A 12,593-nucleotide genomic window follows, 5' to 3' on the forward strand; every position below is an offset into this window, starting at 1 on the left:
TTAAGCTGGCCATACACGTGGCGATCTCACGATGTTTCGTACGACCGTCGGTCGCACGAAACATCGTCAGATCCGCCACACACCATTCAGGGCTGAATCGGCAGGTAAGGAGGTAGAAACAATAGGATTTCTACCTCCTTCTGCCGATTCAGCTCTGAAGGGAGAATTTTGGTCAGGCGCCTTCTATGGCGCCCGATCAAAATTTTCTAACTTGGCCGATCGGCGAGCCGACCGATTTCAGCAGCTTCCTGCGATATCGGTCGGCTCGCTGACATGCCATACACGCACCGATTATCGTACGAAACGAGGTTTCGTACGATAATATCGGTGCATGTATGGCCACCTTTACAGTGTCTGTTTTAACAAAAGGGCAGGCTTCTTCCTCCCAACTGACAGTGTCTGTTTTAACAAAAGGGCAGGAATGCGAGCGGAGGTTCTGTGAGCAAGGGGGGGGGGGGGGGCACCACCAAAACACTGTACAGCAGCAGAGGTACCAAGCTTTCAAAGCAGTAGTGCTATTGAATAAAAATACATACAGACAATTTCTTAAACACTGGACAAAAAAGATACCCATAAAGAATGTTAAGGTATCTTTGCACCCGTAGTCACGTAAGGATCATCAGATAGATTAAAGGCATAGAGGGTTACTATTTTACGTCTTTTCTTTTTGTTTTGAAATAATTTAAAACAAACAGAAACTTAAATGGTGACAACTATGGGGTTTCACAACTGGTGGTACGTAAAGCAATGGTTCCTATTTTCACAATTACCACTATGCTATGTATTTAAATACAATTAGAACATATAATTATATATATTTATGGTTATAAGTGTGAAATTAGATATTTGGTGCTGCTGCTTAACCCTTTCACTGCCAGCCGTTTTGGACAAAGCGGAACTTCTACTGCCAGACAGTTTTTGAACATTTTGCACTGTTTCACTTTAGGGGCCTTTCCTTGGGGGGACTTTTAGTTTACCCAGGAAAACTATATATTGTTTTTTTCAGGACAACCTAAGCTTTTATAATATGGTAGAATTTTTGTGTAATTCAAATTCTGTAACAAGATATAGGCTTCTAAATGTCTAAAAAATGAAAAAAATTCATATTTTCCATAATATAAACACATGCACCAGAAACAAAAATTAGTTTATGCATGAAATTACAACTGATTTGGAAAGTCCCATGTCTCCTGAACGTGCCAATACCAAATATATATAGTTTTATGGAGATTTCTCACTTGTATAGGTCAAAAACTCCCAGCAGTACACTACCAAATTTCCAAAGCACTGCTCCAGAAAGCTGCATACTTTAGATTTCAAGGCCAAAAATTCCACTAACAGAAAGTTTATCCCAGAAAATTTTACATTTTTAGAAAGAAGAGACTCTGAGGAATCCAGAATAGGCACAACTGTTTGTCTACTCCAAACTATCAAGTCGCAATGCTTTCCTAAAGTTATTAGTTTTTATCAAAATTTGTGAAATTTTTTTAAAATCGCTTCAAAGCCTCCAGTCTATAGTATCTTAACTCCTAAAGGTCATAAAGTAACCAAATAAAACACCCTAAATATGAACACCAGGGGTCCACTGAACAGTTTGATGCCCAATATGTATAGGTTTAGCTAAGTATGTGGCATGTAGGGGCCTCAATGTGAACATACCCCCATATGTACTGTCATTTCTGTCATTTCAGCTTCTGCAAAATCAACATTTACATCATTAGATGTGGGATAAAACTAGTAAAAAGTACATTCACCCCAGAAAGCCATATATTTTTGGAAAGTACACATTCCCCCGAATCTAAAATGGGTACTCATGTCTTTCTACTCCACAGTACCAAGCCGCAAAGCTTTCCTAAAGTTGGCAATTTTGATAACATTTCCAAAAATCCACTCAAAGCTTCCAGTTTCCAGCATCTTATCTCCCACATAGCATTAGGTACCAAGATAAAACACCCTAAATATGAACGCCAGGGGCCCACTGAACAGTTTGATGCCCAATATGTATAGGTTTACCTAAGTATGTGGCATGTAGGGGACCCAATGAGAACATACCCCCATATGATCTATCATTTCTGTCATTTCAGCTTCTGCAAAATCAACACATTTACATCATTATATGTGGGATAAAGCTAGTAAAAAGTACATTCACCCCAGAAAGTCATATATTTTTGGAAAGTACACATTCCCCCGAATCTAAAATGGGTACCCATGTCTTTCTACTCCACAGTACCAAGCCATAAAGCTTTCCTAAGTTTGACGATTTTTATGGCATTTCCAAAAATCACCTCAAAACTTCCACTATACATAGTTACATAGTTACATAGGGTTGAAAAAAGACCATTGTCCATCAAGTTCAACCCATCCGAGTAAACCCAGCACACAACCTATACTAACCAATCTATACACTCACATACATAAACTATATATATATACAATCAGTAATACTAACTGTTGATATTAGTATCACAATAGCCTTGGATATTCTGCTTGTTCAAAAACTCATCCAGGCCCCTCTTAAAGGCATTAACAGAGTCTGCCCTTACCACATCACTAGGAAGGGCATTCTACAGCATCACTGCCCTCACCGTGAAAAACCACCTACGCTGCTTCAAATGGAAGCTCTGTTCCTCTAATCTATAGGGGTGACCTCTGGTGCGTTGATTGTTTTTATGGGAAAAAAGAACATCCCCCAACTGCCTATAATCCCCTCTAATGTACTTGTACAGAGTAATCATGTCCCCTCGCAAGCGCCTCTTTTCCAGAGAAAACAACCCCAACCTCGACAGTCTAACCTCATAGCTTAAATCTTCCATCCCCTTTACCAGTTTAGTTGCACGTCTCTGCACTCTCTCCAGCTCATTAATATCCTTCTTAAGGACTGGAGCCCAAAACTGCACTGCATACTCAAGGTGAGGCCTTACCAGGGACCTATAAAGCGGCAAAAATATGTCCTCATCCCTTGAGTCAATGCCCTTTTTTATACAAGACAGCACTTTATTTGCTGTAGTAGCCACAGAATGACACTGCCTGGAATTAGACAACTTGTGATCTACAAAAACCCCTAGATCCTTCTCCATTAAGGATGCCTCCAACACACTACCATTCAGTAGATAGTTTGCGTTTATATTATTCCTACCAAAGTGCATAACTTTGCACTTGTCAACATTGAACCTCATTTTCCAGTTTGCTGCCCAGTTTTCCAATTTTGTCAAATCGCTCTGCAAAGCGGCAGCATCCTGCATGGAACTTATAGTTTTGCACAATTTAGTGTCATCAGCAAAAATAGAAACAGTACTCTCTATGCCCACCTCCAGGTCATTAATAAACAAGTTAAAAAGCAAAGGCCCAAGGACTGACCCCTGCGGTACTCCACTTACCACACTGGCCCAATTAGAAAATGTTCCATTTACCACCACTCTTTGTACTCTATCCTTCAGCCAGTTCTCTATCCAATTACAAATATTATGTTCTAGGCCAATATTCCTCAATTTGATCATTAACCTTCTGTGAGGTACTGTATCAAACGCTTTAGCAAAATCTAAGTAGATGACATCAACTGCCATTCCAGCATCAAGGTTCCTGCTCACCTCCTCATAAAAGGCAACTAAATTAGTCTGGCAAGATCTGTTACGCATAAAACCATGCTGGCACAAACTAATAGTATTGTGAACTGCAATGTATTCAACTATCCTATCCCTTATTACCCCTTCCAGAAGCTTTCCTACTACTGATGTCAGACTAACAGGCCTATAGTTTTCAGGCTGAGAACGAGATCCCTTTTTAAATAACGGCACCACATTAGCAATCCGCCAGTCTCTCGGCACCATGCCAAACCTCAACGAATCCTGAAAAATTATGTGAAGAGGCTTGGCAATCACAGCGCTCAGCTCATTTAATACCCTGGGATGAATCCCATCCGGTCCTGGACCTTTGTTTACCTTTACATGTTCAAGTCTCTTTTGAATTTCCTCCTGAGTGACCCATGCGCCAGTAGCTAAATTACTAGCACTGGGTATATTAAAAGGGAAGCCTTCATTATCTGGCTGTATAGACAGATGAAAAATAAGAGTTCAAAATTTCAGCTTTTTCCCCGTTCTCATCAACCAACGTACCTCCCCGTGATAATAAAGATCCCACCCCTTCTTGCTTCATTTTTTTACTATTCACATAATTAAAAAATAATTTTGGATTCTTTTTACTCCTAGCTGCAATATCCCTTTCCATCTCTATTTTAGCTTTGCATGCTTTATTTGCTTCCTTGTACCTGATGAAAGTTTCCGCTGTCCCAGCTAACTTGAATGCTTTAAAAGCATGTTTTTTATTACCAACCTCGACCTTAACTCTTTTATTCAGCCATAAGGGTTTTGCTTTGCGATGCCTCTCCTTGCTTACAAGGGGAATATACTGTTGTGTATACCTACAAAGCAATGTTTTAAAGATGATCCATTTTCCTTCTGTGTCTAACCCCATGAAAAGCCTTTCCCAGTTGACACATTGCAGAGATGCCCTTAAACTGGCAAAGTCTGCACGTCTAAAATTGAGCGTTTTAGTTACTCCCTTATAGAGCTGTCTCTGTAGCATTATCTCAAAGGAGACCATGTTGTGATCACTGTTCCCCAAATGCTCACCCACACAAATGTTAGAGATAAGTTCAGTATTATTAGATATTACCAGGTCCAAAATAGACTCATTCCGAGTAGGTTCTTGAACCACCTGAAATAAAAAGTTGTCATTTAGCATATTTACAAACCTACTAGCTTTTTCTGACTTAGCCACCCCATTACTCCAGTCAATGTCCGGATAATTAAAGTCCCCCATAATAACAACTTGACCCAATTTTGAAGCCTCCTCCATTTGCAAAAGTAGCTGGGCCTCATCCCCCTCATCTATACGGGGTGGTTTATAGCATACACCAATGATAATTTTCTTTGTGACCTTCAGCCCTACTGAAATTTCTACCCAAAGAGATTCAACGTTTTCATTGGTAATGTCTTTATTACATGGCTTTAAATCTGACTTTACATAAAGACAAACCCCTCCACCCTTTTTAATCCCTCTGTCCCTCCTAAAAAGCGTATACCCATTTAAATTCACTGCCCAGTCGCATTTTTCATCCCACCAGGTCTCAGTGATACCAATTAAGTCATAATTTTCAATACATGCAATAGCCTGCAGCTCCCCTATTTTTCCCGACAAGCTACGCGCATTAGCCAGCATGCAGCGGAGATTACTACTTCTTCCTCTACAGCTTACATTAGCTAAAGGACAGTTAGAGCTAAGGTGAAAATTAGTCTGTTTCCCTTGTAACAATGGAAGCTCCTTATCTGATAAACTATATGCCCCCCTCACTCCTCCCCCACAACCCTTTACTGGTCCCACTGCCCCATCTACACTAGCTCTCCCATAAGAATCTAGCTTACCAACCCCCCCCTTGTCTAGTTTAAACACTTCTCCAGCCTCTTAACCATTCTCTCCCCTAGCACAGTAGACCCCCTTCCATTGAGGTGCAATCCGTCAGGGCTGTATAGATTGTACCCCAAAGAAAAGTCAGCCCAGTGCTCTAGGAACCCAAACCCTTCCTTCCTACACCAAGACTTTAGCCACGCATTTAGCTCCCTAAGCTCCCGCTGTCTCCCTAAACTAGCACGTGGCACCGGCAAAATTTCCGAAAAAATGACATTGGAGGACCTTTGCTTAATTTTAGAGCCTAGATCCCTGAACTCACTCTTTAAGGTCCCCCACCTACCGTTCATTTTGTCGTTAGTACCGATATGTACCAAGACAGCCGGGTCATGCCCAGCCCCTCCCAATAATGTGTCGACCCGATCAACCACATGCCGAACCTTGGCACCAGGAAGACAGCAAACTGTCCGGTTGAAGCGATCCGCTCGACAGATTACCCTATCCACTTTCCTAATGATCGAATCCCCTATAACCACCATCTGTTTAGGCCTAGCTCTGCTCTCCTCCCCACCACTACTAGAGAAACTGGTCTCCCGGCTGTTAGAGAGATCAGCCTCATCTAGAACCGCCAGTCCAGAGTTCACACTCCCATCTTCTTCACACAATCTGGCAAATCTGTTGGGATGCGCAAACCCTGGAGCAGCCTCCCTTTTTCTTTTCCCCACACTAGATTTTCTAACTGTCACCCAGCTTACTGCCCTATCATCCTTTCCTTGCTCCCCTCCCCCCATACTATCTGACCCCGCTAGTTCTTGTTCAGTTAGCAAGAGACTTCTTTCAAGATTGTCAATAGAACGCAGTGTTGCAACTTGTTCCTCTAGTGCTCTAACGCGAGCCTCTAAAGTGGCAACTCGCTCACATCCACAACAGAGGTATGCACTTTGGAACTGTTGTTCCACATACAGCATCTTATTTTCTACAGGTCATTAGATACCAAGATAAAACACCCTAAATATGAACCCCAGAGGTCTACTGAACAGTTTGATGCCCAATATGTATAGGTTTACCTAAGTATGTGGCATGTAGGGGCCCCAATGTGAACATATACCCATATGTACTGTCATTTCTGTCATTTCAGCTTCTGCAAAATCAACATTTACATCATTACATGCAGGATAAAGCTAGTAAAAAGTACATTCACCCCAGAACGTCATATATTTTTGGAAAGTACACATTCCCCCGAATCTAAAATGGGTGCCCATGTCTTTCTACTCCACAGTACTAAGCCATAAAGCTTTCCTAAGTTTGACGATTTTTATGGCATTTCAAAAAATCACCTCAAAACTTCAATTATGCAGCATCTTATTTTCTACAGGTCATTAGGTACCAAGACAAAACACCCTAAATATGAACCCCAGAGGTCTACTGAACAGTTTGATGCCCAATATGTATAAGTTTACCTAAGTATGTGGCATGTAGGGGCCCCAATGTGAACATATACCCATATGTACTGTCATTTCTGTCATTTCAGCTTCTGCAAAATCAACATTTACATCATTATATGTGGGATAAAGCTAGTAAAAAGTACATTCACCCCAGAAAGCCATATATTTTTGGAAAGTACATATTCCCCCGAATCTAAAATGGGTACCCATGTCTTTCTACTCCAAAGTACCAAGCCGCAAAGCTTTCCTAAAGTTGGCAATTTTGATAACATTTCTAAAAATCCACTCAAAGCTTCCAGTTTCCAGCATCTTATCTCCCACATAGAATTAGGTACCAAGATAAAACACCCTAAATATGAACGCCAGGGGCCCACTGAAGAGTTTAAGGCCCAATATGTATAGGTTTACCTAAGTATGTGGCATGTAGGGGCCCCAATGAGAACATACCTCCATATGATCTATCATTTCTGTCATTTCAGCTTCTGCAAAATCAATACATTTACATCATTATATGTGGGATAATGCTAGTAAAAAGTACATTCACCCCAGAAAGTCATATATTTTTGGAAAGTACATATTCCCCCGAATCTAAAATGGGTACCCATGTCTTTCTACTCCAAAGTACCAAGCCATAAAGCTTTCCTAAGTTTGATGATTTTTATGGCATTTCCAAAAATCACCTCAAAACTTCCACTATACAGCATCTTATTTTCTACAGGTCATTAGGTACCAAGATAAAACACCCTAAATATGAACCCCAGAGATCTACTGAACAGTTTGATGCCCACTGTACATAGGTTTATCAAAGCACATGGCACTTAGAGACCCCCAAATATACCTTGTGCACACTAATTTCATGGCTTATCTTTACCTAATTCATAAACACATGGCAGTTTTATGAGGGGTGGAAGCTGCAGAAATGTAGGGTGACCCCTAAAAACCCTATATTTTTGGAAAGTACACATTCTGACAAATCCAACAAGGGAAAAGAGTCCTTTCTACACCAAAGTACCAATCTGCAAAGCTTTCCTAAAGCTAGTGGTTTTTATGACATTTCAGAAAATCACATAAAAATATTGCAGTTTGCCACATTTATCTCACACAATTTCTTGCATACAATGGCAAATCACCCCAAATAGGAACACCTAAGGTCTACTGAACAGTTTGATGCCCAATATGCATAGATATACCAAAGTCTGTGGTGTGTACTGAATCCAAAATGAAAATAGCGCATATGGATTTCTCACCAACTTAGCTTTTGCACACAAAGCCCCCTGACAGCGTATTATGTACCGTAACCCCCTAACTATACAGAGACCCCCAGAAAACCATATATTTTTGGAAAGTACACATTCTGACAAATCCAACAAGGGTAAAGAGTCCTTTCTACACCAAAGTACCAATCTGCAAAGCTTTCCTAAAGTTAGTGGTTTTTATGACATTTGAGAAAATCGCATAAAAATGTTGCAGTTTGCCGCATTTATCTCACACAATTTCTTGCGTACAAAGGCAACACACCCCAAATAGGAACACCAGAGGCCTACTAAACAGTTTGATGCCCAATATGCATAGATATACCAAAGTCTGCGGTATGTACTGACCCCAAAATGAAAATAGCGCATAAGGATTTCTCGCCTGCCAGCTCAGTTTTTGCACACAGAGACCCCTGACAGCCAATTATATGCAGTAAGACCCCCAAACTACACAGGGACCCCCAGAAAACCATATATTTTTGGAAAGTACACATTCTGACAAATCCAACAAGGGTAAAGAGTCCTTTCTACACCAAAGTACCCATCTGCAAAACTTTCCTAAAGTTAGTGGTTTTTATGACTTTTGAGAAAATCGCATAAAAATGTTGCAGTTTGCCGCATTTATCTCACACAATTTCTTGCGTACAAAGGCAACACACCCCAAATAGGAACACCAGAGGCCTACTGAACAGTTTGATGCCCAATATGCATAGATATACCAAAGTCTGCGGTATGTACTGACCCAAAAATGAAAATAGCGCATAAGGATTTCTCGCCTGCCAGCTCAGCTTTTGCACACAGAGCCCCCTGACAGCCTATTATATGCAGTAAGACCCCCAAACTACACAGGGACCCCCAGAAAACCATATATTTTTGGAAAGTACACATTCTGACAAATCCAACAAGGGTAAAGAGTCCTTTCTACACCAAAGTACCAATCTGCAAAGCTTTCCTAAAGTTAGTGGTTTTTATGACATTTGAGAAAATCGCATAAAAATGTTGCAGTTTGCCGCATTTATCTCACTCAATTTCTTGCGTACAAAGGCAACACACCCCAAATAGGAACACCAGAGGCCTACTGAACAGTTTGATGCCCAATATGCATAGATATACCAAAGTCTGCGGTATGTACTGACCCCAAAATGAAAATAGCGCATAAGGATTTCTCGCCTGCCAGCTCAGTTTTTGCACACAGAGCCCCCTGACAGCCTATTATATGCAGTAAGACCCCCAAACTACACAGGGACCCCCAGAAAACCATATATTTTTGGATAGTACACATTCTGACAAATCCAACAATGGTAAAGAGTCCTTTCTACACCAAAGTACCCATCTGCAAAGCTTTCCTAAAGTTAGTGGTTTTTATGACTTTTTTGAGAAAATCGCATAAAAATGTTGCAGTTTGCCGCATTTATCTCACACGATTTCTTGCGTACAAAGGCAAGTTACCCCAAATAGGAACACCAGAGGCCTACTGAACAGTTTGATGCCCAATATGCATAGATATACCAAAGTCTGCGGTATGTACTGACCCAAAAATGAAAATAGCGCATAAGGATTTCTCGCCTGCCAGCTCAGCTTTTGCACACAGAGCCCCCTGACAGCGTATTATATGCAGTAAGACCCCCAAACTACACAGGGACCCCCAGAAAACCATATATTTTTGGAAAGTACACATTCTGACAAATCCAACAAGGGTAAAGAGTCCTTTCTACACCAAAGTACCAATCTGCAAAGCTTTCCTAAAGTTAGTGGTTTTTATGACTTTTGAGAAAATCGCATAAAAATGTTGCAGTTTGCCGCATTTATCTCACACGATTTCTTGCGTACAAAGGCAAGTTACCCCAAATAGGAACACCAGAGGCCTACTGAACAGTTTGATGCCCAATATGCATAGATATACCAAAGTCTGCGGTATGTACTGACCCAAAAATGAAAATAGCACGTAAGGATTTCTCGCCTGCCAGCTCAGCTTTTGCACACAGAGCCCCCTGACAGCGTATTATATGCAGTAAGACCCCCAAACTACACAGGGACCCCCAGAAAACCATATATTTTTGGAAAGTACACATTCTGACAAATCCAACAAGGGTAAAGAGTCCTTTCTACACCAAAGTACCAATCTGCAAAGCTTTCCTAAAGTTAGTGGTTTTTATGACTTTTGAGAAAATCGCATAAAAATGTTGCAGTTTGCCGCATTTATCTCACACGATTTCTTGCGTACAAAGGCAAGTTACCCCAAATAGGAACACCAGAGGCCTACTGAACAGTTTGATGCCCAATATGCATAGATATACCAAAGTCTGCGGTATGTACTGACCCAAAAATGAAAATAGCACGTAAGGATTTCTCGCCTGCCAGCTCAGCTTTTGCACACAGAGCCCCCTGACAGCGTATTATATGCAGTAAGACCCCCAAACTACACAGGGACCCCCAGAAAACCATATATTTTTGGAAAGTACACATTCTGACAAATCCAACAAGGGTAAAGAGTCCTTTCTACACCAAAGTACCAATCTGCAGAGCGTTCCTAAAGTTATTGGTTTTTATGACATTTGAGAAAATCGCATAAAAATGTTGCAGTTTGCCGCATTTATCTCACACAATTTCTTGCGTACAATGGCAAATCACCCCAAATAGGAACACCAGAGGCCTACTGAACAGTTTGATGCCCAATATGCATAGATATACCAAAGTCTGCGGTATGTACTGACCCCAAAAAGAAAATAGCGCATAAGGATTTCTCGCCTGCCAGCTCAGCTTGCACACAGAGCCCCCTGACAGCGTATTATGTGTAACACCCCCAAACTACACAGGGACCCCCAGAAAACCATATATTTTTGGAAAGTACACATTCTGAGGAATTCAAAATAGGTAAAGTTATTTTTCTACACCAAAGTACCGCATGGCAAAGCTATGCTAAAAACAGATTAGGAACAGTTATACAGGGATAAAAATGCAATGAAACCACAAAAATTGTGTAAATCGATGACACAACAAAATAAGTCACATGACAGTGTAATTAGTGGTCAGAATAATAGATCCAATAGTCATGGTGTCAAAATAAAATTTTTAGGGAAAAAAACTAAAGACAAAGGGGTAAAAAAAAAAAAAAATTTGTATACACAAAAAATTGTGTATACATATGTGCAGACATCTAAAATGTGTGTGATAGTGTGTAAGTGTGTATATAAGTGTGCTAAAGTGTGCTAGAGTGTGCAAAATCGGACAAAAAAAAAAAAAAAGTATGCTAAATTGTGTGTAGATGTGTGTGTAAATGTGTGTAAATGCCTGTAAATGTGTGTAAGTGTGTGTATTAGGCAAATAAAGAGCACTTACCAGCAGGGATCACAGGCAGGCAGTCCTCTCTGCAGTCCTCGCAGCACAGGAAGTGAGTGGGCGGAGCTAGGAGGAACAAGAAGCTGGGGAACAGACTCGACAAGCAGCAGACGCTGCGATCGGTCTGCTGCTGGGTAAGTAGGTCGTGCGATGCGATCGCATCGCTGGACCAACTTGCCAGCCCCCTTGGCTCCTTGCTGAGGGGGTTGGGGGCACAGCTGACTCTCTGCACCGGCGGCTTTTGCCGCCGGTGCAGAGAGAATTACACTAGTACCAAAAACGTAGGTACTACGTCGGTGGCATACAACTGCTTTTTTTAAACCGACGTAGTACCTACGTCTTTGGCAGGGGAAGGGTTAATTGATTACCAGGGACAACAGCATTATAAACAGCAAATGTTATGGAAGAAAAAGCAGGTGTTCCCTGACCGGGAATCGAACCCGGGCCGCGGCGGTGAGAGCGCCGAATCCTAACCACTAGACCACCAGGGAAACTGCGTAAAGTTTTTGAATCACTGATGACATAGGTGGTGATGACAATAGCAGTATTGGGGAGCTCAACCCTCTGTTAACTTACCCAAACGGGTATCAGGTGCAAATACTGGAAGAACCTCACCTTGCATGGGGGTCAATATCCAACAGCAAAAAAATCCAGTAGCACACTGAAGATGCAAGCCGTAAAAAAATTGTATTTTATTTGCCCAAGTACATATAAACAAGCAAGCTTGAGAAAGGGTCCGGAGGGTCCCGAAACATTGCTCTTTGCTTGTTTATATGTACTTGGGCAAATAAAATACAATTTTTTTACGGCTTGCATCTTCAGTGTGCTACTGGATTTTTTTGCTATAGGTGGTGATGACAGTGATCAGTGATGTATTAATATTTACATTAATCATTTATGTTAAGCATCATAATTCTAATTTCACTAAAGCTCCAGAAAAACTCCTTAGAGAAAGCAAATCACTAAAAGATTGAAGAGGCCTTAGACCATGTATAATGGTGCCAACTGTTTCTTTGTTGTAAAACTAGTACAGCAGGCAGAAACCAGACGACCCTTACCAAAACTAAATTACAGTGCTTGATAAAGTTATTGAAAGATGAAAAATAGAAAATAAGAAAAATGTATAGATTTCTTTACTTTTCTGACTAAAGCT

The 12,593-nt window shown here is 41.0% G+C and overlaps 1 non-coding gene across 1 annotated transcript; it reads right to left on the reverse strand.

The window, feature by feature from the left end:
• Window positions 1-11,859: 11,859 nt before the first annotated feature.
• Window positions 11,860-11,931, reverse strand: trnae-cuc. The gene has a single exon. It is a non-coding gene; the product is annotated as a tRNA-Glu (tRNA).
• Between the last annotated feature and the right edge of the window lie 662 nt (window positions 11,932-12,593).

Source organism: Xenopus tropicalis, chromosome 3 (genome assembly GCF_000004195.4).
Source record: "Xenopus tropicalis strain Nigerian chromosome 3, UCB_Xtro_10.0, whole genome shotgun sequence".
Lineage (NCBI taxonomy): Eukaryota > Metazoa > Chordata > Amphibia > Anura > Pipidae > Xenopus > Xenopus tropicalis.